A 27,569-nucleotide genomic window follows, 5' to 3' on the forward strand; every position below is an offset into this window, starting at 1 on the left:
ATTATCATTATTTTAAGGATGATTAAATTGAAACTCCAAGTGATTTTATGAGTCATGAAAGATCACACAGTTAACCAGTGCTGTTAACTGAGATCTAATATCCAGTCTAGTACTATACTATAATATTAATCAACTCATTGGAGATTAAGTGCCTATTATATGCCAGATACAAGGGATACAATGAGAGAAGCAAAAATAGTCTGTGCCTTCAAAGAGTTTGTATTATATTGGAAGAAACTATGTATATACATGCATATATAAAATATTATATGTAGACAAAATTATGACATAAAAATTAGAATTTGTATAGTACTTTAAAATTTACAAAGAACTATATTACCTCATTTGATTCTTTCAACAATCCTCATTTTACAGATGAGGAAACTGAGGTTAAGTGATTTACTTGTGGAGGGTCCTACAGCTAGTAAGTATATGGGATGAAATTTAAACTCAGATCTTCCTGATTCTAAATTGTGCCACTTGCTCAATACTCAAATGGATCTTTGAGCTTATAAAGTTGAGCAATCCCTCCAATGAGACATCCAGGCCTACTCAACCTGCGCAACTTGATCAATATTGTCCCCAAAGTTTGGGAAAATTAGCAAGTACTTCATATAGAAAATAATGAATTTTGAAGGAGACTATGAATTCTAAGAGACAGAAATGCCATTCCTGGCATGAGAGATAGTGGAATGAGCTGGAAATATTCTATATTTCCCTGGAATCTTTGAAACAAAGACTGAACACTGACTGAAGATGTTTTAATGGGGATTTCCAGTCAGACAGAGAATAGTCTAAAAAACCTGAGGTCCAAATGACATTGTGATTTGACTTCATCTATCAGGCAGAATCTGAGGTCATGGAAGGTTTAGCATATTTAAATTTTGAGAGAATCCTCTAGGACTTTGGTGATGGCTTCTTATTCAAATAGACATTCTACACTGTCATATTTGCTTCAGGTATTGGGCTCTTTAGTCTTTGGTTTAGGACTCAAATTTCTCAGCTCCATCTGGAGTATGTTGCTCAGTTCTGGGTGCTATTTTGGGAAGAAAAAACACTGACAAGTTGGCATCCAAAATAAGGAAGAGAGATCTGGGCCCAGACATAGGAGAAGTTTTAAGCCTTTGGACAAACAAGACAAAACTACTCTGGCCAGGTATAGTTACATCTTTTACATCGTGACTTTCACTATCATGGTTTTGATATATCATTGGTTGGCATAAAGAAGTTAAATGGAAATTTTTGGGGAGTTTTATGGAAGCCACAGATGACACAGAAAAAGTTTAGAAACTCAGAAATGCGCAAAATATCGGGCAATATTATTATATTGTATAATGCAATGATATAATATTATTGTATAATATCAACCCAAATTTTATAATAAAATATTATAAACATCACATAAAGGAAAAAGAAAAAATTCAGATTTCTTCTCTGGTACAAAAGGAGGGCCTCAAGATCATGCCTGCAAACTCAGGGTGCCAGGATCAAAAAATGTTTCAGCTCCCCCAGTGAATCTGGCCACTGCCTTGACTTAATGATTATCCACCTCTGTTCTTGTCCAGAGGCCAGACATGGCTAAATACATTCTAGAACTTACAATCACGTGATCATATTTAGTGCTGGAAGAGGTTCGGAGGTCATCTATCCATGATTCATCATAAATTCAGAGCTGGAAAGGATTTCATTTTACAGATGAGGAAACCAGAAGGCAAAGGTTAATTTGCCCAAGATCACACAAGTAGCATATCTTTGGAAGGAATTTCAACTCAGGTCATCTAGAACCAAATTGAATGAAATGTTAAGTTCTAGAATATGGTAGGTCGCTAGGAGATAAAAGTTTATAGGTCTGGGGAAGGACACAAGAGAAAGTTATGAGAAAGAAATGGCAAGAGATGAAGTGATTATCCAGACAGATATACAAGTCAAAGATACATCTGTTCACTGCCTGTGAAAAATCAAATTCCAAGTAGCTAATGAGTGAGTAGACAACTCTCAGCCCTCACAGTGTTTCATGAATTTCTACCTTTCCAAGTGTGTTCTGCCTTTGTGCAACCAATTGACCAGTGAGTGTTAGCTAGGGATAACATACGTTATATGACCAAGCTCCTGGTCAGGCTGTCCCAATTGTGACATCACAAGGCTTTTTTAAACCTTTCTTATAGATAGTGAATTGGGCACAAGAATCTTTCAAGATCATCAGGTAGCCTTGGACAATAATAATAATAATATGGGAAATTAGTCCTGAAAATCTCTTAAATTGGCCACAAAGTATAGGCTAATATGTTTAAATTGTTATAGCCAGAAAGGGGTTATGATCCTTTTAAAAGAAGACAATCTGTGTCAGAGAGCAGATGGAACTGAGATGGTTGCTATGGAAACAATTAAATGTGCATTTTATTTTTCACCAACTCAACTAAGCTACTGATTAGGAAAGAAGTAGAACTAGGACTTGTAGGAGAGAAATAAAGCATAGAAACAAAACATGAATTAACTAGCAGAAGACTAGTAATTGGAAGGATAAATACTCTTGAATATAGAATATAAGAATACTCTTATAAATATGATTATTCACTCTTCCTATCTCAGATTTGTTCCAGTGTATGTGTTCTTTGAGTGCAATGGTTAGAATCTCTGAAAATTGCTATTCTTTCTGGCTTCAGCTCTTCTCTCTCTCCCTTCTCTCTTTTGCCAGATGCATTGGTAAAGTAAATATGTGTATGATGCAATTCTACTATATGTAATTTGATCTTGAAAACAACTCTGAAATAGTTGTTTTAATTACTTCTATTTTACAGGTAAGGAAAAAGATATAAAGAACTTAAGTGACTTGTCCATTAAGAATACATGGGAGGACCAGCTAAGTGGCTCAGTGGATAGAGCACCAGCCCTAAAGTCAGTAGGACCTGAGTTCAAATCTAACCTCAAATACTGAACACTAACTAGCTATGTGACCCTAGGCAAGTCATTTAACCCCAATTGCCTCAGCAAAAAAAAAAAGTATGTGGGGATACAGGGCTCGTGCAGTGGCAAATTTAAATTTCCAGAGAAAGACAATCTCAAAATCTTTTAGGTTCCATAAAATAATTCTGCTAAGGGAAAATCCACTTCTCCTACTTATAATTCTAGTTGTTCAGTCTTGAGTGATCCATTTCTGCTTACATAGTCAGGTACTCACAATGACACTTAAAGATATCAAAATAACCTAAATTATCTAATCAAATACTAAATCAAAAGTAATAATAACACTGCAAAGAAAATGCATAAATAATAAACCCATCACACTCCACATAGAAACCTGTATGACACTCTTCCACCAATGCCCTCAATATTTGTGAGAAAGAGTGATACACATTTACAGAAACCTGCCAAGTAGCACATGAGTAAAACCCATATGCTCAGAGTAATTCATAGCTCTAGACTATAGTGTCCTCTTTCTGTCTCAGAAATTGTCCACAAAATTCCTTGATGAATGTTACTTCTCTATAGATTAGATACTTCTATTTCAAACTTAAATGTGTGTATGGAGTTGATCTATTGAACTGCTTCTATGATTATCTTGCTTCCAATCTGTTGCCCTGTTCAGCTAGACTTACCTCTGAAAACAACTATAGAATCCATCATTCCCAGCTTAGTGGATATAGTTCTAAAATCTCTCTTTTCATCTCTTCTTTTCTCTTTCTTGATTCAAACAAACAATATTTGTCCCACAATCACACAATGTGGGACATATAATGTCCCATAATTTGTTGTCCATATTTCTTCCCATATGTCATATTCAATACAGCAACAACTATTTCCAAATTCTCAGAACAATAACTATAGCAAATGGAACTCCGAGCAGATATTTCTTTTAGATTTTTGGGCAGGACTTAATTCAGCAACAGCCCATAAAAGGATAGTACATCACTCCTTGATCAAGAACTAGTAAATGCCTGGGATAAGACTTGAATCTAGCTAGTTTATTCACCATTTCTGGCTGTGTATCCAAGTGTCTCCCCATACTAGACATTGGAAAGAGGGGATTGAAGAATTTGAGGGGAAAGAAGGGAGGATAAAAACTATAAGAATCTGGTTCTGGCTATTCTTTAACTCCGTCATTTTCTTATTTTTCCAAAATTTACCCAGTGTATTCCTGCCCTCATGCCTTTGCTCACATTGGTCCCTATTTTTAGAATGCCCTCTCTTCCTATCCACATACCTGCTGAATTCCCATATATCTTTTAAAACCCATCTCATATACTACCTTCTCCATGAAATCTTTCTGTCTTCTTTAGATTGGTGACAACCTACTTCCTCAGTTCTCATATAACACTTTTTAAAATACTACTTTCCTAGTCTATAGGTACCAGAAGAATATTTAAACTTCTATCTGTTTCAGGTTCTGGAATAGAGATTTTTACAAATGGGCAGGACACAGAGACAAAAGTTGTCCAAGTCTTAAATGAAGTTTAAATAAGCATTTGAACCTTGTTCAGGATATGAAAAACATTTGGATTACACTTGATTTAATTTGAGGGCAGCTAGCAATTCATTAGCTGGCTGGAAGTTCAATGACTCCTTCACTATCACCACTCACTTTGAAAAGCAAAACACACATTGGAGCTGGGAGTCAAGGCACAAAACAGGAAGAGCTTTGTGAGCTAGCCCTAATCCTTTGGGATTGAACAGGCCCAGAGAGCCCAACTGAATGATCTACCCAGAAGCCACACTGGTTAAGGATTTCATGAGAAGAGAAAGTTCATTGGATGGTGTATGAATTGTCTGACCATATGCATTCTCCTCATGTATGCCTTTCTACTTGGTCTTCTGTGTATGTCACTCTTCTTCTCAGTGATACCATGTATATTTCTATGTGACCCAGATTTATGGGGGAAATTATTTTATAGCTACACTTATAATTCCATTTCAGTAAATTATTTTATTTTGAGCTAATTGTGTTTTCTGACTATTAAAAGTCAGTGAACTGGTGAAAGCTCATGAGCTATTGGTTTAGGAGTGTAGACCTAAAAGAGTAACCTAAACCTGGAATGCTTTTCCCTCAGGGGACCCCAACCTGTGAGTTTAAGTTGGGAGAGTAATCCTGGAGAAATAGCAACTAGAGTACATAGAGGGGAATAAGGAAGAGTGAAAAGGTATAAAGAGGACAGATTATAATGGACTTTGAAAGCCAAATGGGACTATATATATATATATATATATATATATATATATATATGCCTGGAGGTAATAGGGAACCATTGATGTATTTGACTGGGGTGTGGGGGTGAGGAATGACATGGTCAGTACCTTAGGAAGATCAACTTGACAGCTGAGTGGAAGATGGACTGGGGTGGGGAGAAATTTGATAAAGGGAGACCAATTAGCAGGGTGATAAGTGCTTAATATGAAAATGTATGAAAAAGTAATCCTGGATTATATATGTTGAAGCTCAGTTTCCTCATTAAAAATTCAATTTCCTCATTCCTCAAAAAATGGGAGTGGAAATTGGGGGCATATGGCAACCTTGTGGTGCAGTGGATAGAGTCATCTTCCTGGATCAGACATTTATTAGCTATGTGACCCTGGCCAAGTCACTTAACTTTGTCTACCTCACTTTCCTCATTTGTAAAATGAGCAGGAAAAGGAAATGATAAACTTCTCTAGTATTTTTTACCCAAAAAACCCCAACAAACAAAACCCCAACCCCAACCCAAATGGGGTCAGGAAGAATCAAACATGAGAGAACAAAATAAAATAGTGACTATTACTTTTAATACCTCTTATAGAAAATGACATGATGAAAGAACTTTGTACATCTTAAAGTTCTATGTTAATGTAAGTTGAAGTTATTTAACATTGGATTTAGAGTCAGAAAACCTGGATTGAATCCTTACTCTCCTCTCTCTATGGTACTGAACAAGTCACTTCAATTTTTTTTTTTTGCTGTTCTTTGTTCTTTGAGTTCCCTTTAGCCTTTGAAGACTAAAACCCTGGTTCTAGGATCAGTCCTACTTTGCTACTCTTTACTTGCTAATTTTCCTTGTAATGCTTGACCCTCTAGACTAGGAGTGGGGAACATCTGGCCCATGTATAAGGTCCATGAAACATTTGCTAAGGCAGCTGCAGGCAATGATGAGCTGAAGGCTGGGTATAACAATCTTTACTGCTTGAGTTCTAAGTTGATGTTTTTGTGTGACCCATGAATGATGCTATGAATATCCAAATGGCCCTTGGCAGAATAAACATTGCCCATCCCTGACCTACACTATAGAATTCTGCCTTTTAATTTGTTTATTGGAGTTTACAAAGAGGGATTGATTTCCCCTGTTCTAATGCTCTCCCAAGAAGCTCTAGCCCAGCCCATTCCCACTTGCCAGATTCAAGTTTTATCTCTTTTCAATAATTAGTTTACCAAAGCTACTTTTCTCCCTGTATCTCCCCCACCCACCAGAGGAACTTCATAGACTCCATCTTCTGATCAATCACTAGTCAGTGACTTCAGGAGGCTAATAACCCTTTCTGAATTTGTATGTTATGTACTGCTTTAGTAGGATTCCCAAAGCAAAGATATAATAAAGACGGGAAGATGAAATCTTTTTTTTTCAGAATACCAAAATTTAGAGGCCCCAATACTTAGAAATAGCATCTGTTTAACAATAGTTTTTAGTTAAATTAAGTAACCACATGGCGTGCTTTCTCTTACCCCTGTTGCTCCCATCAGCTTCTTCCTAGGCTTTGTGATGTCTGGGGATTCCACTTTTGGTGAGCAAGCTCAGTGGTCCATCATCATCCCGTCAGCATAGTAGCTGACCTTGATGATGTTTTTGTCCTTTTGAAGGCAGCTGACAACATTGCTGAAAACACCCTGCTGAAAGGCATGGGAGCAAGCATTATAACCTAGCTTCACTCTGGTGAATGGGAGAGCCCAGGAACGCTGTCCGTTATCCAGAACCTGTGCAAAGATACTGCCATGAAAGTGATGTACAATACTGATGAACTTCGCTCAAATCAACAAAACCTTCTGCTAGCCACCTTGTTTGAATGCCAAATATATGTTTGCCTAAAAGACTATTTTACAGAGTATTCAGACAAGGCAAACACTCAAAAGGAGGTCAGAAGTGATACAAGGATGCTCTCAAGGTCTCTGAAAAACTCTGAAACTGATTGTGGGAGATGGGAGATGCTGGCAAAGGACCATCCAGCATGGCCTGCCTTCATCAGGGGAACTGCTGTACCCTGTAAGCAAAGCAGAACTGCAATAGCTCAAAAAAGTGTGACTTGCCCAAATTTAGAAACATCTGCACTTATGATTTATGAATGTAATAAAGTATTATTGTTCTATAAGAAACAATGAGGCTGATTTCAGAAAAGCCTGAAAAGAATTATATGATTTGATTCTGAGCAAAGGAAGCAGAACCAGGAGAACATTATACACAGTAACAGCAAGGTTTTGTGATGATCAAGTATGATAGATTTAGTTCTTCTTAACAATGCGGTGATCTAAGACAATTTCAATAGACTTAGAATGGAAAATGATATCTATATCCAGATCAAAGAATACTATTTTCATCTTTTTTGTTTGATTTTTCTTTCTTGTGGTTTTTTCCCCTTAAATTCTGATTCTTCTTTCATAACATGACAAACATGGAAACAAGTTTAAAATGATTGTAGATGGATAATCTACATTAGATTGCTTCCTATTTTGAGGAGAGGGAAGGTAGGGGAGGAAAGGAGAAAAAAATTTGGAATTCAAAATCTTATTGAAATGAATGTTGAAAACTATTTTTACATATAATTGGAAAAATAAAATACTATTGAAAGAAAAAAGAAATGGACGCATAATTTAGACATAAAGGGTGATGATACTTAAGCAAATTAGGAGAGCAAAGAATAGTTTACTTGTCAGATCTATGAAAAAGGGAAGAATTTATAACAAAACAAGATAGATAGATGGATAGATAGATATAGATATATAAATAACAGTATGAAATGCAAAATAGATAATTTTGATTACATTAAAATAAAAAGATTTTGGATTGAAAAATTAATGCAACCAAGGTTATAAGGAAAGCAGAAAACGGAGAAATAACTTTTTAACCGTCAATGTTTCTGATAAAAGCCTTATTTCTAAATTATATAGAAAAATGAATCATATTTATAAGAATACAAGTCATTCCCCATTTGATAAATGACCAAAGACAGTTTTCAAATGTAGAAATTAAAACTAGCTATGGTCATATAAAGATGATCTAAATCACTGTGATTAAAGAAATGCAAATTAAAACAAGTCTGAGGTACCACTTCACACCTATCAGATTGGCTAATATGACAGGAAAACAAAATGATAAATGTTGGAGAGGATGTGGAAAAATTGGAATACCAGTACAGTGTTGGTAGAGTTTCGATCTGATGCAATCATTCTGGAGAGCAATTTGAAACTGTGCCTGAAAAAACAACCAAACTGTTCCTACCTTTTGAGCCAGCAAAACTACCACTAAGTCTATATCCTAAAAAGATAAAAAAGACTTAAATGAGTTGATGCAAAGTGAAGGGAACAGAACCAAACATAGAAACAGCAATACTGTATGATAATCAATTGTGAGTAACTTAGCTCCTCTCAACAATACAATGATTTGAAATAATTCCAAAGGACATATGGTAGAAAATGTTATCTACATCCAGAAAAAGAGTTATGGATAGAGCCATACTCCTTTTGTTTTTTTGTTTTTTTCTGAATACAGATGGAGCCATACTATTTTTATTTTTTCCTTTCTCCTGTTTTTTCCCTTTTGTTCTGATTCTTCTTTTACCACATGACTAATGTGGAAATATATTTGATATGATTGCACATGTGTAACCTATATTAGATGACTTACTGTCTTGGGGAAAGGGGAGGGAAGAGGGGAGAGAAAAAAATTAGAACTTGAAATGTTACAAAAGTGAATGTTGAAAACTATTTTTACATATAATTGGAAAAAATAAAATACTACTAAGTCTGGGAAAAAATTAATCTAGTCAACAATGCTCGTATGACTACCAAAAGGAATGAATAACAGACTCATGACAATGTAATTGCCATTTGCAAGACAGTAATTTACTCATCAGTGCATATGCTTCCATAGTGATGAACCATGATGAAGTCAAGGAAAAAATTTATGAAGACCTGGACACTCTCATCATCAATGTGCCAAAAGAAGACAAGCTTATAATTCTGAGTGGCTTTAACACCAGAATAAGCATACACGACCAGACATGGCAGGAAGTCCTTGGGAAGAATGGAGTTGGAAACGGCAATTACTATTGAAGACTTGTGCATCTACTGACTTTCTCATCATCACCACTGTCTTCCATTTACTTAAATACAATAGAGCTTTGTGGGTATATCTTCATAGCAAATATTTGTAAAAAGATGTGAGAATGATGAAGGTGATATGTGGTACTGAGTGCTGGACTGATCTCCAGGTTAAACATATCCATATAAGCTGTGATCCCAAGGCAAGATGACTACTAGAAGATTTAGAGAGCTTCTCTGTTCACTGCTAACTTGAATGGAAAGCAGAGCCAACAATGATTGACAATAGTGAGGCAGAAAAGGAATGAGCAGCTTTCAGAGACTTGGTCCTGAAACCTGAAATTTATTTATCTGGTCCAGAACACTCACAAACATCAATGTTGTTTTGATAAAAATGATGGGGAAATTCAGAAGCTGCTAAATGAAAAATGAGAATGCCACAGGGTTTACCAGCAGGATAGTTCATCCATCTCTAAGAAGGCAGCATTTAACTCTATCAAAAGTAAGGTGCAAATGAAGCTTAGAGAGATGCAGGATTCTTAGCTCAGTAAGAAGACAGATAAAATTCAGTTTTATGCTGATAGTAACAATCCAAAGAATTTTTATGATACCCTGAAGGCTATTTATGGGTCAAAGACCTATGGTGCATCTCAACTATTCATTGCTGATAGAACCACATTGATTAGTGATAAGGACATGATCCAAGAGAGTTGGGCTGAACCAGTCCATAGTTTTCTCAACAGAATACAAGCAACCAATGCTGAAGCCACTGACCATATTCTTCAGGTTGAAGGCAATCCCTTTCTAGCCAAACTTCCAGCCAAAAAAGAGAATTTGAATGCCATTAGATTCCTCTTGTATGACAAAGTGTCTAGTGATTCTCTTCCAGCTGAGATTTACAAGATGGGGCGTCCACTGTTCACTCAAAATCTGACTAAACTCTTCCAGGTTGTATGGCAAGAAGATATTAATCCTCAGGAATTCAAGGATGCTTTTATTGTCTCTCTCTGGTGTTGAAAGGGAAACATTTGTCCTGTGATAATCATGGGGGTAGGGATGAGAGTGGTCCTCTTAGTAATTGCCAGAAAGATTCTCCTTAATGGGCTCTTCCTTCACCTGAAAGATGGCCATCAACTCAAAGAGCCAATGTGGTTTCAGAAGGGGCTAAGAAATGGTTAATATGATATTTACTGCTCAATACCTTCAGGAGAAATGCCAAGAGTAGAAAAGAGAATTGTAAACAATGTTGCTCAATCTGACCAAGGCATATAATACTGTCAGTTGTGAAAGCTTGAAAAACATTATGGCAAAATTTGGTTGCCTGAAGAAATTTATGAGTATTGCATGTTAGTTTATGATAGCATGTTGCACAGGTTCTGGATGATAAACCATGCTCTTGCACTTTATCGGTCACCAATGGAGTGAAGAAGGGCTGTGTACTTGCTCCTGTGCTTTTTAGCATGATGTTTTTCAAGGATGTTGTTGGACATCTTCAATGAGGACAAAAATGGAATCAAGGTCAGCCACCATACCGATGGAAAATTATTTAACCTGAAAAGGCTACAAGCCAAAGACTATTGAAAGAAAAAAGAAATGGATGCATAATTTAGACATAAAGGGTGATGATACTTAAGCAAATTAGGAGAGCAAAGAATAGTTTACTTGTCAGATCTATGAAAAAGGGAAGAATTTATAACAAAACAAGATAGATAGATGGATAGATGGATAAATAGATATAGATATATAAATAACAGTATGAAATGCAAAATGGATAATTTTGGTGCACTTTTCAATTCATTGTGCATTCAGTGAAACTTTTGAGGCTGAGATGCAACAAAGTTGCATTTGATGTTTTTGATTTGATTTGAATGTTGTGGATAAGTTCACTTACCTTGAGATGGACACCTAGATGATGAGGTTGATGCATGCATTGCCAGAACTAGTTCAATGTTTGGGAGGCTCTGAAGGAAAGTATGAGAAATGAGAGGCATTAGACATTGCCTACAAAACTGAGGATCATACAGAGTCATTGTGCTGATCTCATTGTTTTATGCTTATGAAATCTGGATAGTATACCAGTGCCATGCCAGGAAACTGAATCATTTCCAATTGAATTATCTTAGGAAGAATCTGAAGATCACCTGGCAAGGTAAAATACCATATAAGGTCCTTTTTCAAGATGAACTGCTAAATATTCAAATTCTATTGCAGAAAGGGCAATCCTCTTGGGCTAGCCATATTGTTTGAAGGCCAAACATATGTTTTCCTGAAAGACTGTTTTACAGAGAACTCAGCAAAGCAAGTGATAACATGGAAGTCAGAAAAAGCAATAGAAGAACACTCTCAAAGTCTCTGAAGAACTTTCAAATTGATTGTGAAACATGGAAGTTACTGGCACAGGACCACCCAGCTGGCATGTCTGCTTCAAAGAAGGCACTGTGTTCTATGAGAGAAGCAGAATTGCAGTATCTCAAAAGAAACATGAGATCCACAATTTAGAGACACCCCCACTCCAAATGTTCCTGTGGACTACAAGTTGCCCAACTGTTGTAGAGCCTTCCAAACTAGTACTGGTCTTTTCAGCCACAGTCTATTACACTGTACCTTGACCTTCAACATAGTGATGCCATTTTGGTTCTCTTGGAGCATGAAGAACAACTAGCCAATCAGTTCAACTAGTGGATAATATGTTTTTGTCATTAATCTTTTGAAATTGTGGTTGATTGTTGTGTTGATCAATTACTGTCTTTCAAAACTGATTGTCTTTCAAATATTGCTTTTACTCTATAAATTGTTCTCCTTATTCTGCTCACTTCCCTTTGCATCAGTTTGTACGAATCTTCTCAGGTTTTTCTGAAAACATCCTCTTCATCATTTTTATAGCACAATAAATAGTATTCCATCACATTCATACATCATAATTTATTCAGCCATTCCACAAGTGATGGGCATCCCCCTCACTTTCCATTTCTTTGTTACATAAAAGAATGATCCATGCATATGGGTTTTTCTCTCTTTCTGTGGTATATAGATCTAGTAATGTACATTATTGGTTCAGAGGCACATGGAAAACAATTTTTATAAAAATTCCTGGATATGGCTCTGAATGAGATCCATATAAGCAGGAAATGTTTGTCTTGACCATAGATGATTTTAATATGCTTGGTGAATATCTCTGGGTTAAGATCCACATCATCTGGGAAATAAAAATCAGGCAAGAACAATAAGGTTGATTCTCTTCTAGTGTAGAGTTGAAGAGCTGTGCTCTTCAGGATTGCTCATAAAAAAAGGGTCACTAACCCAAGGGAATACCCACTGCCTCCTAATTTAGATATCTTTGCTCCTCACAGCTCCTTGAACACTCTTTAAACAGATGGAAAATTGAATTCATTCATCATTATCAATTTGAAATTTACATAATCCTCAGGGCTGGCCTTAAAAGTGGGCAGCACTGGACAGCATACTGTATGAAGATTCTGAGAAAAAAAACTGGGGAAATTTATCTTTGAAAAGAGATGCTTTAGGAAGGCATGAGTCAGCTGCCTTCAAGTATTGGAGGGGCAGTATCCTGGAAGGAAGATTGACTTGTCTTCCTTCTAAGACTAAGAGTAGTGAGTAGACATTGCAAATAGACATATTTGGACTTAATATAAGAAAGAATTTCCTTATACCATAATTTCCCAATAACTAATACTGCTGAAAAATGGAAAGTGCTGCTGGAGGAATACATTCCCTCTGTGGGTGTCTTCAAGTGAAGACTAGATGAACACTTGTCAGGAATGTTGCATAGTTGAACTAGTTGATCATTGAGGTCCCTTCCAACTTGGAGATTCTAAATGCTTTTTTTTTTTCTTTAATGGAAGATAGAGATTTACCCCTCCCCTGCCACCACAGAAGAAGTCTACTACACTAAGGAGCTGAGAATTCTACTATTGCAAATTCAGCCTTTGGGATTAAGACATCTTCTTTTCAAATGCAAAAATACCCCTAAAGTAGGAATTAAATTAGTTTTTGGTCAGCTTTTATTTTCTAGTTTAATTAAACAATAATTTCTTAAGTATCTAATATGTTCTAGGTACTGAAGATACAAAGAATGAAAGTAATAACAATCAATGTTTGTATAGTTCTTTAAAGTTTACAAAGCATTTACTTTCCTAATGACAACTTTATGATATACAAAATACATATGCTATCATCATCATTTTATGGATAAGGAAACCTAGGCTCAAAGTAGTTAGATGTTATCAATCAATAAACATTTATTAAGTGCTTACTATATGCCAGACACTGTGTTAAGCCGTAGGGATACAAAAAGAGGCAAAAGACATTTTCTATCTTCAAAGAGCTTACACTCTAGTGAGGGAGAACATGTGCAAAAATATATATTCAAAGCAAGCAACATACAGGAAAAATGGAAAATAATTAAAGAGGGAATTAAGAGAGACTGAAGAAGTCTTCCTATAGAAGATAGGATTTTAGTTGGGTCTTAAAGGAAGCCGGGGATAGAGTGGAGAAGTGTCTGAAGTATGGGGGCAGTCAGAGATAATGCCCACAGCTGAGGGATGGAGTATTTTGTTCAAGGAACAGCCAGGAGGTCAAGGTCACTGTATGAAGATTACCTGTTACAGAGTAAAGCATAAGAAGATGGAAAAGGTAGGAGCAGGCTAGGTTAAGAAGAAGGTCTTTGAAAGCCAAATAGGCAATAGGGAGCCACTGGAGTAATACTTGTTTTCAGGTTCTATGATGATAGGTCCAGAGTCCTTTAAACTCTCTCATACTGCCTCTCAATATAGTTCTTGTCTGCCTCCTCCTGTCTGTCTGCCTTTTCCTGTTTCTTTATCTCTCTGTCTGTCTCTGTTTCTCCATCTCTGTCCCTCTGTTTTTTCTATCTCTCTGTCTCTGTCTCTCTCTCCATCTCTCTGGCTTTGTTTCTGCTTCTCTGTTTCCTCTCTGTCTCTCTATCTCTGTCTCTGTCTTCTTGTCTGTCTCTCCTTTTTCTCTATCTGTTCTGTCTCACTCTATTTCTGCTTCTCTGTCTCCTCTCTGTCTCTTGCTGTCTCTCTCTGTCTCTGTATCTCTATCTCTTGTCTCTGTTTCTCTCTGTCTTCCTATTTCTCTCTCTCCTTTTTCTCTGTCTCTCTCTGTTTCTGCCTTTATGTCCCCTTTCTGTTTCTCTCTGCCATTCTATCTCTTTGTCTCTGTCTTCTTGTCTATCTCTCTGTCTCTGTTTTTGCCTTTCTGTCCCCTCTGTCTCTGTCTCTCTCTGTCTTCCTGTCTCTCTTTCTCTCTGCTTTTTTCTGTCTTTCTTTGTCTGTCTCTGTCTCACTCTCTGTTTCTGTCTGTTTCTGCCTCTCTGTCCCCTCTTTGCTTTCCTCTGCCTCTTTCTGTCTCTTTGTCTCTGTTTCTGCCTCTGTCTCTCTGTTTCTGTCTGTCTCTGTCTCTGTCTGTTTCTGTCTCTCTCTCTCTCTGTCTCTCTCTCTCTCTCTCTCTCTCTCTCTCTGTTTCTGCCTCTCTCTCCCCTTTGTCTCTGTGTCTCTGTCTCTGCATCTCTTAGATCTCTAAAGCTGTCCTTCCACTTCATTTTGCATTTCTGGTGAAGGATACTGCTACCACCTCCACTGGATTCTGTTACAACATCTTGTAGACTGCTAGTAGCTTTGATGGCTGAGCAATTTCTGATAGTTCTTTCAGTTTTTCAATGTCCACCAGGGGTGGGATTAGATAAATACATGGTTGACAAAGGGTAGGACAAGACTGGGGAAGAGCAAGTTTCTAGAGACAACTTGGTTGGACAATGGAGTATGTCAAATATGGCTGGAAAGATAAGTTGGAGCCAGACTGTGAAAGGCCTTAAATGCAAACTGATTCTTATCTTACTGTCTATATTTTGACTGCTGCTGTACCCTTCCCTGGGGCTAACCCGTTTTTCTCCCTATTCCCTATCCTCATAGTCCTGGCTAGTTGCCCAGCAATCAGTGACTCACTGCTGCCTATCATAACAAGGATAACACGCTAGGAATTGGGGAAATATCATTTATACCTTTAAGTGGCTGATGATCTTCTGCAGTAGATATCTTGGGAGGGCGTCACAGAAATGGAGAAATATTCCTATGGGGCACATTCTTTGCAGGAGAAGCCATCCTCCTCACTTTTTCCCTGGGGTGATGACCATAGCAGTTATCTAAGTGATGGAATCATTTTGGGAGATATTTGTTTGGGAGTTACTGTGGACCATGTGCTTTTGTCATATCTCCTATCCCCCAAATAGCTTTCCTCCTCCCCTTGCTGCTGTGCCTACTCCTGATTCTTATAAATAAAAGAAAGATTGGACTTCTGATTGATCTCTGAGTGAACCAATTGAGAGGATGTCTATAGGGAAACAGATTTCATCTCAAGATGTTTTCTACATATGTGTATAACTAATTTAAGTTTGAGACTATTCTCCTTAGGGACTTTGTGTGCAAAAGAAGCATATTTTCCCTTGTTTGGCAGGATTATTTTGTAACTACTATTCTTTCTATGCTTTCTTAGTAAACATCCTTTTGTAAAAGCTAATTGATGTCAATTGGTTGACTGATATTGGGGAGCACACTGGAGTGAGGCTCACGAGCAATAGTACAAGAAACCCCAAATCATCAGGATTATATCTAAAACCATGAAAAGGAGCAATAGCCACTTCTCATTTGACCACAAGGTGCCCCTAACCTCCAGAGTATTCTTTTCTTCCTTTGTGGAGTACTGTGATATTTCCTATGGAAATGGATCATTGCTTTTCTAGAGGCAAGTCTTTTAATCTCCCTGGATCTCTGTAAGTCAGGGGAGTTAGATTAGAATATCAGGGCTTCTTAAATTTTTTCCACTCCTGGCCCCTTCTCATCTGAAAATTTTTACATGACCCTGGGTATATAGGTATATAAAAATAGGTATGCAAAGCAAACATTTACTGATAATAAACCATAATTTCACAACCCCCACATTTAGTTATGAGACTCCCTTTGGGGTCATGAATCACAGTTTAAGAAGCTGGGACCTAGATGATCTCTGAGGGCCTTTCTAGCTTTATGATCTTATGATCAATACAAATAACTAACAGAACTTCCTGATAAGGAAATGAGTTTCTTCAAAAAGATAATGAGTTCTGTGTCACCAGATATGTCCAAGAAGAAACAGTGTTGTGGACAGAATTTTTGTTTTATGTCTGTGGCAACAGGTCCCTTCAAATTGTGGGATTCTACTGGGGACAGGGCTATTTCAACTCCTAAAGAGTGGGTACAATCAGGTTTAACTGAACATCAGTAATAGCCTCGGAGGGAAAAGGACAGTTTAAGGGATATATGAGGTAGGATGAGAGGCAGCTGTTCTGTCTTGCAGGTGACAGAGGAAGCCATAGCTGACTTCTAAGTCTGATCTCTCAACTGTGGATGGGACCCCACAGAAGGCTGCTCTCCAGGGTGTGACCCACCCTCTGACACCCCCATTTCAAAGTCTTCCATGTTCTGCTCATTCCTGTGCTTATCCCTTGTGAAGCTTCATTAATTCAGAATCTACAGAATATCAGATTTGGGGTGATCAGCCTAATTGGCCATATCCTTCACCATACAGTGGTGGTCCAATCTCTCTGGTCTTCTCCAGTCCTAACAAGCTGGGAAAAAATAGGTCATGGATTTTATGAATTATTCTTTTACAAACTTTTCCTCTGCTAACACAAGGGGGCAGTCGAAGCTAGGGCTTGGTGTCTGGAAAGCAATAAGAGCATCTTTCAATAAGATTCCATCTATAATTCTGCCTGATTTTCTCCTGTAAGAATAGGAGAAATTTACTGGCTAAGTAAATGACATTTTGGCGGGGAGGGGAGTTAGGAAGTGGGGTGTATGACTAGCCCAAGGAGTGGAGGCCCAATCTGTAATTTGGTTATATTTAAGATCTCATATGGAGCAGAGAAAGGCAGTATGGTATGGTAGCAAGATCTTTGACTTGAAGGCAGATGAGCAGGGTTCAGATCTCAGCTTTGCCGTGTGCTGCCTGTATAATTTTTGTGAAATTCTACTATCCTCTCAGGCCATCCTCAGCAACGAGATCAACCAAATCATTTCTAATGGAGCAGTAAGGAACTGAACTAGCTATACCCAGAAAAAGAACTCTGGGAGATGACTAAAAACCATTACATTGAATTCCCAATCCCTATATTTATGCACACCTGCATTTTTGACTTCCTTCACAAGCTAATTGTACAATAATTCAGAGTCTGATTCTTTTTGTACAGCAAAATAATGTTTTGGTCATGCATACTTATTGTGTATCTAAGTTATATTTTAATATATTTAACATCTACTGGTCATCCTGCCATTTAGGGGAGGGGGTGTGGGGGGGTAAGAGGTGAAAAATTGGAACAAGAGGTTTGGCAATTGTTAATGCTGTAAAGTTACCCATGTATATATCCTGTAAATAAAAGGCTATTAAATAAAAAAAAAAATAAAAAAAAAGAAAAACTTAATAAAAAAAAAATTCTACTATCCTCTCTCAGCCTCAGGTTACTAAGCTATAAAACGAGAGGGTTAGACTAGATGACCTCTAGGGATAAATTTCCACTTCTAAATCTATAATCTTAAACCTCAGACTCATGCAGAATAGGGCTCTGCCAAGTGGGTAGCTAGTTCAAGTGCCTATTATATTCCAGGAACTGTGTAGATACAGACATGAATGTGGAGGAGCTGGGGGTTATTTTACAATATGGACAAAGTCCTTCTTGTCTCTCTTAGAAAGTACATCCACAAATCCCCATTCCAGCCCCACTGCCCAATCTCCTAATCTCCTCCCATGTCCTAATAATCAATTTCTATTTAAAGTGCCTGGATTTAAGGTAAGGTTCTGCCATTTAGTGTCTATATTGGGTTATTATAGGCTTCAATTTGATCAGGACTTTTAACCTGTGATATGTGAACTTAAAAAAATGCTTTTAATATAATTGTTTTCCTTTGTAATACTTTGTATTTTATGCATTTAAAAACATTTGTGGTTAGAAAGGTTTCACAGGCTTCATCAGATTGATAGAGGGATTCATGATAAAAAAAAAAAACTGTTCAAAACCCATATATTAGATAATTTCCAAAGTACTGGGGTCTAAATCTATGAATCTATAATCCCATGGGGGTCTATTAAGCCAGGGATGGGCCACAGTTTTCCAGTAAGGGTCAGGTTTGTAGTGTGAAAGGTCTAAAAAGACCTCTAGATTATAGTTTAGTTCTGATCTGGGGCAAGGTGAATCTGGGGCTTTTGAGAGTTTTCTGAAGGTTTTTTGAGCCTTTTTTGAGGCTCTCTCTTGGATAGATGTGAACTGGTCCCAGGCGGTTCTGATTACTCATCACCATAGCTGTTCATAGCAGTCACCTGGGTTTTTGCAAGTTGGCTGTTCTGGAAGCATCTTGAACTGGCCGGTGTGCTAAGTCAGCTGAGAGTACACTGACCTGAGGTAAGCTGACCACCTGCCAAGGCAGAAGTGCTGAATGTGCCCAGCTTTGCCTTGGGCCCCTGCATTCCTGGCCAAAGTTGACCAAGGGGTGGGAAATGGATCACTGTTTGATTGTGAAAATTGACTTGTGCTCTGGCCCAGTAAATCTACGCTGGGGGTGTAGCCCCTGAACCTCTCTTTTCATAGGCCCTCAACCTTGCCACTCCTCCATCACTCCCCTCCTCTCTCACCCATGCTCATTACTTCAGTCAAGTAAGGTGTTCTTTTGCCCTTTCCCTCCTCATTCCCTTTCCAAACCATCTTCTCACACTATCATTATCTCCCACAGTCCAGCCACCAGAGGACTCACTCTTTAATCTGCATTTTAAAGCAAATGATTTTCAATAATTATTTGAATGGATTCGATGTATATGTGTATAAGGAATGGCACCAGGCAAGTGCAAATGTATTCAATGGGAAGTTCCTTGGAGAACAGGGGACTGTCTTGTATCTTTCTTTCTACTCCCAGAGCTTAGTACATAGTAGCTTAATAAATACTCATCTGACTGACACAAAATTGTGGAGAGTAGCATTAAGTGATTGGAAGTGCAAAGGAATCCTCACCAAGTTGAACAATGTTGCTGCTTGGAGATGGCTCTCTCCTTGCCCTCCAGGAGTAGCCTTCCCATAAGGTAGGATTTACAATCCACACTAATGGGACAGCTTGGATCCCAGGAAAAGGCCCTCTTTCCCTGGCTCATAAAGCCTAGATTTATAATTTATACTCATAATTTATAGGCCCATCATAGTAATTAGAACTTAGATTAGGCCCTCTATGGCCACATTAAATTTGATTAATGATTTATCATTTTAGTTTAGATTTTGCTTATTTATTATTCATTACTAAGAGGATAGTCTCATAATTTCTAAATACCCTGGATATTGGAGTTATTTAAATGGCTCTGGCTCTCAACTCTAAGTATATTCTACAGCTTGGACCTTTTATGATTCTTGCCAGATCTCTCCAGGGGACACTACAAGGATCAGAGGTGTTAGCAACGAGTGGGACAGAAGTCAACCACTGAGACCTCCATTTGGGTTCTGCTTTAATTCTTATTAGTTGCATGATCCTGGGCAGTCAATCAATTTCTTTGAATATTGGTTTACTCATCTGCAATAGAGTTATGGAGACCTAGGGAAGTCCTACCCCTGACAAATAGACCTGAAAAAAAAAATTCATGCCATGAATGATATGTCCAGCAAATAATACAGTCTTCTCTTGGAAGATAGCAAACTATCTTAAAGGGTTCTAATTATTAGACAATTTCCCTTTACATTAATCTTTAACCCACAGGCTTTCTTACAGCTTCCATCCAGTTTTCTTGTTCTTCACTCAAATCAAATTGAATCACTTGATGTCATTTTCTATATCTGAGGTGTCAGACAAGCATCTAGACATATAACATCCTTGAGTGTGGCCTGAACCAGATTAAAATATAATTAAGAAATATTTAATAAAATAAATGAAAATATAATAAAATATAGCCACTGTTATATTTTAAAACTAAGTCAATATGTGGCCTGCAAGGATCTTTATAATACAGATTTGTGGCCGTCATTCTACTTGAGTTTGATACCACTATTCTACATAACAGCCCTTCAACTGTTCCTTCAATTGAATGCTCCTTACACCAGGAATTCTTAACCTAGAGTCCACAGACTCCTTGGGAGGCTGTGGATAGATTTCACAGAATCCATTACCTGAATGGCAAAAAAAAAATTATAACTTCATGTCAATAAAATTGTTTTTCTTTGGAATCCTATGTATTTCACTTTATGCATTTAAAAAACCTTTTGAAAATGGGTCTATAATATTTACTACTCTGCAAGTTTCAAAAGCTTTCTGAGTTTCTTTGTAAAATGATTAGTTTGGACTAAATGACCTTTAAAGTTCCTTCAACTTAATATCCATTATCCTCCAAGCAGGAAATGCTTCAAGCATCAGCCTGCTAATGGACTGGACATCTGTAGTTCATGCATTAGCCTATTTAGATCGGAAGTCATCATCAGGTTGCTCACAGAGGATGAATTTTTTGCCATAGTACCTCTGAAAGACTACAAGGCGATAGAGAAGTTATGATCTGTGCCACCAAATAAGTGGCCTTCTTGCCATTAAAGAGGGAAGTATTTTTCCCAATCAAGCTTTAAAATTGGGGGGGGGGGCGCTACTTGGGGATCTGATCCTGGTGGATCTTTAGGGTTTAGGAGTTCTGTGCTGCAGTAGCTTAACCTGTTCAAGTAAATTGGGCATTAATATGGTAAGCCCTCACAAAGTAAGGAGGGATTGTGTGTGTATATGGGGCAATGGGCTGCTCAAGGACCAGCACGCTAGCCCAGGGCTGAAATAGACTGATCAGAATGGGATGAGCCTGTGATATATGCTCTTTTAATCTGGGTGAAAGAAGGAAACCCAGTTTAAAATAACTGACATAGATTGACCCAAACCCTGGACACATACTGGTAGAGAACTCCTGAAACCATTGTCTTATCCATATATAAAAGCATTTTAGTTGAAAGCTCTGAATAACTGACCAGACCTATTCTGTGTTGCTGAAGTGCATTAGACCTTCAAATAATAACAATAAACAGTAATAGCTATTATGATAACTTGACTTGTGAACATTGGGTCAAGAACAGCTGGAAGTCAGGGTTAAGGAGTAGAGACTAGCCCCAAGAATTAAGTTACTCTCATAGGTAGAGAAGATCTTGAGATGCGATTGATGACTTTATGTAATTCTGCTTCATTTAAATCCAACTCACACACAATTCAAGACATCACCAATGATGACATTGCTTTTCTTCAAAAACAACAGGAGAACAACAATAAGCTGGCATATAATTAACAACATCAACAGTACTTTAAGATTTACAAAAAGACTTTCCATGTATTATTATCTCATTTTCTATTTTAGATAAATTTAATATGTCTGCTGCAATCAATTGCCATGACTACACTAAGCTCCAAGGTATTCTCCAACCCTAGCCCACCAACACTAAACTGAATAGTTAAATATAGAAATCAGGCACAGTTATCAACACTCTTAGAAGAGCTTTCCTTTATTGTTCCCCTAATATTACTCTTGCTCTGGGATATTGTCCTTGACTCCCATCTTTGGAGGATCCTCCCGGTTTTTTCTCTCCTTGTCTACATGATTTTTAGATGCTGTCCTAGAATGTCTCTTCAATAGGGACTTCTTATCTTTTCCTTCTCTGATATACAATCACAGTAGTCATGATTTTAATTGTAGTTAGTAGTAGTAGTAGTATTTATATTTATATAGCATTTTATTTAAAATTATATGTATATATATATAATTTATATAGCATTTTAAAGTTTATAAAGTACTTCTCTCCAAACAGCCCTATAATAAATCATAGGCTAATATTTTTACTTCTATTTTTAAATAAGAGTATAAAGCTGAGAGATTAACTAACTACTCTGGGTTTCATAGTTAGTATTTGTCAGACCTCAGATTTGAACCAAAAGTTCTGTAATTTAATATTTTTTTCTGCTATTTTATGCTTCCAGTGATAGAAAACTCAGAACTTTTCACCGGAGTTAATTATCTCTCCACTATGACTCTTATCTAGATTGCATTTAAGATCTCCTCTACCTGTCTGAATAACATAATTCTTGGTGCTAGTCTCTACTAGCTAGCCCTTCCTTCCAGCTATATTTAACCCAATACTAACAAGATAAAGAGATTCTTTTTCCAGAAAAATCCCCAAGTTATCTTATCTAGGTTTTGCTATTAGATTTGAAGGGTGTGCAACAAAATTCACATCTCTGATCAGCATCAAAGATTGATGGAACCTGGCAGATGGAAATTTTATTCTACCTACTTATATAACACAACTCAAAGGTGAGTTACAAATTATTGCTTTGATCAGTATGGATTATAATTTAATTATTTTAGATTAGGTTACAATGTCATAGTTTCTACTGATTGAGTATGAGTTTGAGTAAAATTAAAAATTAATATTATAAAATATTTTTAGTAATTTCTGCTGTACTTGGTGGTCATTTATTCAGGTCATTTATTCAACATTATTTAACTCATTTCTTAATTTCTATATTCATTAAATTCTTACTATGTATGCTGTTGTTGCTTGTTCTTCATTCTCAAATATGACCGTGATATCAGGGAAGTGACACCATGACAAGAAAATGAATTAAATTTGGAGGGAGGGAGGAATATATAAGGTCACCTACTCCATTTTTTTTCTCCAGAGCCATCTGGGTCCAGTGACCACATATAGATCAGGACAACTGAAAATGGTTCTGGATGCAGGTGAAGACCTTCCTTGATCTTTTTAAGCTAATGTCTTTAATAGGTTTCAATTTGATTGAGGCGATGGCCTTATTCAATGATTAAAGCTAGGTAAGAAAGAAATTAGGGAAAGAATGGCTTTTTTATGTACTCCAAAAAAAAGTAGTCTCAGAGGAGAAGACTAGGTGTTAATGAAAATATACAGAACAATTGCCTTCAAAGAGCATATAATCTATGAAAATTTGAGTTGTGTTTGTTATTAATTCACTTCTATATGATTCAACAAACATTTATTAAACCCCTTGCTGAAAACTATGTATGGTACTTGGAATATGAAGACCAAACAATTAAATAGTCGCTGCCCCCAAGAAATTTACATTTTATTGGGAGAAAATAAATATATTCAAAAATGATTTTTGTTGGAAAGGGGGAGTAGATTACTGAAAAATTGAAGGAACAGAGAAAACCTCACGTTGAAATTGCCACTTGAGTTGAGCCTTTAAGGGAGATAGGGATATTCTGAGAGACAGAGATGAGATGGGAGGACATCATAGATATGGAGGATGGCTTGTGCTCTGCCATAGAGCTGGGAGATGGAATGTAGTATATAGGCAAGAACAAATAGGCATATGGATGAAATGTATAAGGCAAATTCATGTGAAGTATATCTAGAAATCAGTCCAGTTTGATTTTTCCACTCAAATCCTCTCCATAATCTTTTGTTCTATAGTAAAGGCCACAGTGTCTTTCCAGCTTTTTGAACCAATCTATAAAGAAGTCAGTTGTCCAGAGGGTTATTAAGATAAATCAGAAAACCAGTGGTGATAAAGAAACCTTAACTGAAGGCAAATGTCAGGAGCGAAGGGTCAGGAAATATCAGGGAGTAATGTCTTCTAGGATTAGCTAGAGAGACTCACAAGGCTTATATATCCTAGCAGGAAAGCTTTGGGTCTCTATAGAGAAGGAAAATGTGAGAATAGGGATGCTCAAATGCAAATAAAATAACCTTAGAAACAAGCTATTAAGGAGAGTATCACAAAAATGATTCCCTAGGCCTCAGTATCTATATCTGAAAATGAGTAACAAGTTACCACAAGAATTTTCAATATAATACAAAGTAGATGAATGAACAGGGCTTCATATCTACTTGTAAGGTAGAGACTGGGGGAAAATAAAGGGAAAGGACAAATCATCAAACTAACCAGAGTTAGCTAGAGTAAAGAGAAAAATACCATTAGACAGAAGGCACTCTGAGGAGTATGAGAGAGAGGATGACAGAGAGAGAGAGACAAAGAGAGACAGAGAGAGAGAGACAAAGAGAGACACAGAGAGAGAGACACACACACACACACAGAGAACACAGAAAGACAGAGACAGAGACAGAGAGACACAGAGAGACAGAGAGAAAGAGGGAGAGAGAGAGAGGGAGGGAGAGAGAGAGAGAGAGAGAGAAAGAGAGAGAGAGAGAGAGAGAGAGAGAGAGAGAGAGAGAGAGAGAGAGAGAGAAATGTCAAGGTGGACTTAGTCCTGAAGAAAATCTAGCCTAAAATATATATATATCTTGAGATGCAATCTAGACAAGAGTCAGAGTAGAAAGATAATTAACTCTAGTGAAAAGTTCCAAGTTGTCATTGGAAGCAAAAAAAAAAAAAAAAACAACAACAAAAAAACAGCAGAAAATGAATGTAAATTGATTTCTAAAAGTGTAGTTTTAAACCTACAAAGGATAAGATTGGAAGTAAGTGGTATAATCTTCCCAGCTTTTTTTTGTGTGTGTGCATCATCTTATGTAAGCTCCTTGAGAGCAGGGTCTCTCTGTCTCTCTGTCTCTCTGTGTCTGTCTCTCTCTCTGTCTCTCTGTGTCTGTCTGTCTCTCTCTGTCTCTATCTGTTTCTCTCTCTCTCTCTCTCCTCCCCCCAATTTGTATCCCCAGTGGTTTGTCTTGAATATTATAGGCACTTAATAAATGTTTATCAAATTAAATTGAAGTAAAGTAGATAGAAATCTGGGTTTGAAATCAGGAAGATTTAAATTTTACCTTAGATACTTGTGACCATTAAACTAATTAAACATTAGGTTCAATTAGACTATTAGACTAATTAGTCATTAAACTAATTAAACATTAGGTTCAATTTGTCCTTCTATAAAATGAGGACGATAGTAGCATCCCTTTATAAAGTGGTTGTAAGGATCAAATGAAATTTCTATATGCAAAGTGCTTTTCAAGCCTTAAAATGCCATATAAATATTATCTATTATTTTTATATTAAAGTCCTATAGTTTTGATTATTATAAAACTTAGCTTTCTTAAAGTTGCAAATAAAATGCTTTATTTAAAAATAAATGGAGGCAGCTAGGTGGCACAGTGCATAGAGTACCAGCCCTGGAGTCAGGAAGACCTGACAAATCTGCCCTGAGACATTTACTAGCTGTGTGACCTAGGGAAATCACTTAATCCTGATTGCATCCAAAACCACATATATAAATGAATTGATCAATCTATAAGGACGTAAGCATCAAAGAGGTGCCATCTAACTCAGTGAAAATACAAGTCTCAATATTTGAACTACATGCCCTTTATTAGGGGCAAGATACCCTAAACTAGAGGGACAATTTTTTTAAACTATGATGACAACCTGGCTCTTGGACAAGGCACATAGTCTGTCCCTCACAGGATCCAGGCTGTCGTTACAAAATTGCAGGAACATAAGATCCAGGGCTGTGAAGGATTAGAGAATATCTAGTCTGATCCTCCCATTTTCTAAATGAGGTACTCCAAGTCTTTCTAGCTTGGGAAAGGATACAAAGGTCACTTCTACATCAAGATGAAGCACAGAAGGAGGACTTGAGGACAGGAGTAAAATAAAATAAAATAAAATAATGAGAACAATAATTGGTAAAAGAGTATAGCTATAAAATCTCCCCTACAAGGTGACCCCCTGTACATATGGAAATGGATCAGGATGGAATAGAAATCATTTTGGGAAAATGTAAAAAGAAAGAACTTTTTAAAATATTTGAAGCAAAATAAATATACATTTAGAAACAGTCAAGTTAAATTAACAAGCAGAGTCTAACTCAGGAGCTAGGGGCAGTGGATAGACCACTGAGCTTAGAGACTCCTTTTTCTGAGTTCAAATCTGGCCTCAGACACTTACTAGCAGTGTGATCCGAGAAAGTGACTTAATTCTGTTTGCCTCAGTTTCCTCATCTTTAAAATGATCTGGAGAAGAAAATGGCAAACCATTTCAGTTTCTTTGCCAAGAAAACCCCAGATGGGGTCATGAAAAGTTGGACCCAACTGAAAACAACTGAACAAACATGACCCAGGCTAAATACCAGACATATAACAAAAGGCAAAAACATCCCCTGCCCTCAAAGAGTCTGAGAGTTTGAAATACTTCTTTAATTCACTTGATTTGGAATCTCACTGATGTGAAAACTCCTCAAGGAGATTCTGATCACCATGATCCACACTTTCCCACTGTCGCTCCTGTCTATGCATTAGGTACCTCGTTCAAGCTCTCTGGATGTTGTGTGAATACAAATGAAACCCATGCACTGTCCATTAATTGTGTCTCAGTCTCGCCATATAGCTCACCTCCCTTCTTTTCCATTCTATTTCTTTGTCTCTCCTTTCTTCCACTGCAGCAGAATGCAATACACCATCTATGATATTCTACAATCCATTTATGCCTGATTTGCATGTCTCCATTGCTTCCTGGATGATGAGCAAAATTTCTTAAAAAGATTGGAATATTCCTTAATTCACAACTATATAGCACCGTCTAAAATCTATTGTAAAAAATGGACAAAGGTAAGTCAATATAATACAAAGTAGATTTCAATTTCTTCTAGGATTCAATTATAGACAAAAGTAAGTCAATTAGTTTCTCACCTTCAGTTTCCTCTTTTCTGAAATGAGGATAATAGCAGTACCTACATCAAAGAGTTGTTACAAAGATCAAATAAGATATTGTATTTAAAGTGCTAGTTAAAGGGCAGCTAGTTGGTACAGTGGATGGACCACCTAGACTGCAATCAAAAAGTCATCTTTCTGAGTTCAAATCTGGCCTAAGACAGTTAGTAGCTGTGTGACCCTGGACAAGTCCCTTAGTTCAGTTTCCTCCTTTGTAAAATGAGTTAAAGAAGAAAATGACAAACTACTTCAATATGTCTGCCATGAAAACCCCAAATGGGATCACAAAGAATTGAATATGACTGAAAAATAACTAAATAATTTATTAATCTGGAATCCATAGATCTAAGTGAATAGATTTTAGATGGTTGGTGAATTTAGATGAGGGGGGTAAATTATATTTTAATTTTCACTAATCTAACTGAAATTTAATAATTCTTTCAATTATTAATATTTTCTAGAAAAAATAACACTTGGAGGAGAGTTCCATATTCTCTATTATATTCCATTAGATTACCAAAACATGAGTGTGTGTGTGTGTGTGTGTGTTTAGCTGAGCTGGGTCGGGGGTCAAACAAAGAAAATATTAAGAACCCT

The 27,569-nt window shown here is 37.0% G+C and overlaps 1 long non-coding RNA gene across 1 annotated transcript; it reads left to right on the top strand.

The window, feature by feature from the left end:
• Window positions 1-1,700: 1,700 nt before the first annotated feature.
• Window positions 1,701-26,865, top strand: LOC116422546. The gene is made up of 3 exons (XR_004233213.1): window positions 1,701-1,980; window positions 22,539-22,645; window positions 26,705-26,865. It is a non-coding gene; the product is annotated as an uncharacterized LOC116422546 (long non-coding RNA).
• Window positions 26,866-27,569: the final 704 nt, after the last annotated feature.

This window comes from Sarcophilus harrisii, chromosome 3 (genome assembly GCF_902635505.1).
Source record: "Sarcophilus harrisii chromosome 3, mSarHar1.11, whole genome shotgun sequence".
Lineage (NCBI taxonomy): Eukaryota > Metazoa > Chordata > Mammalia > Dasyuromorphia > Dasyuridae > Sarcophilus > Sarcophilus harrisii.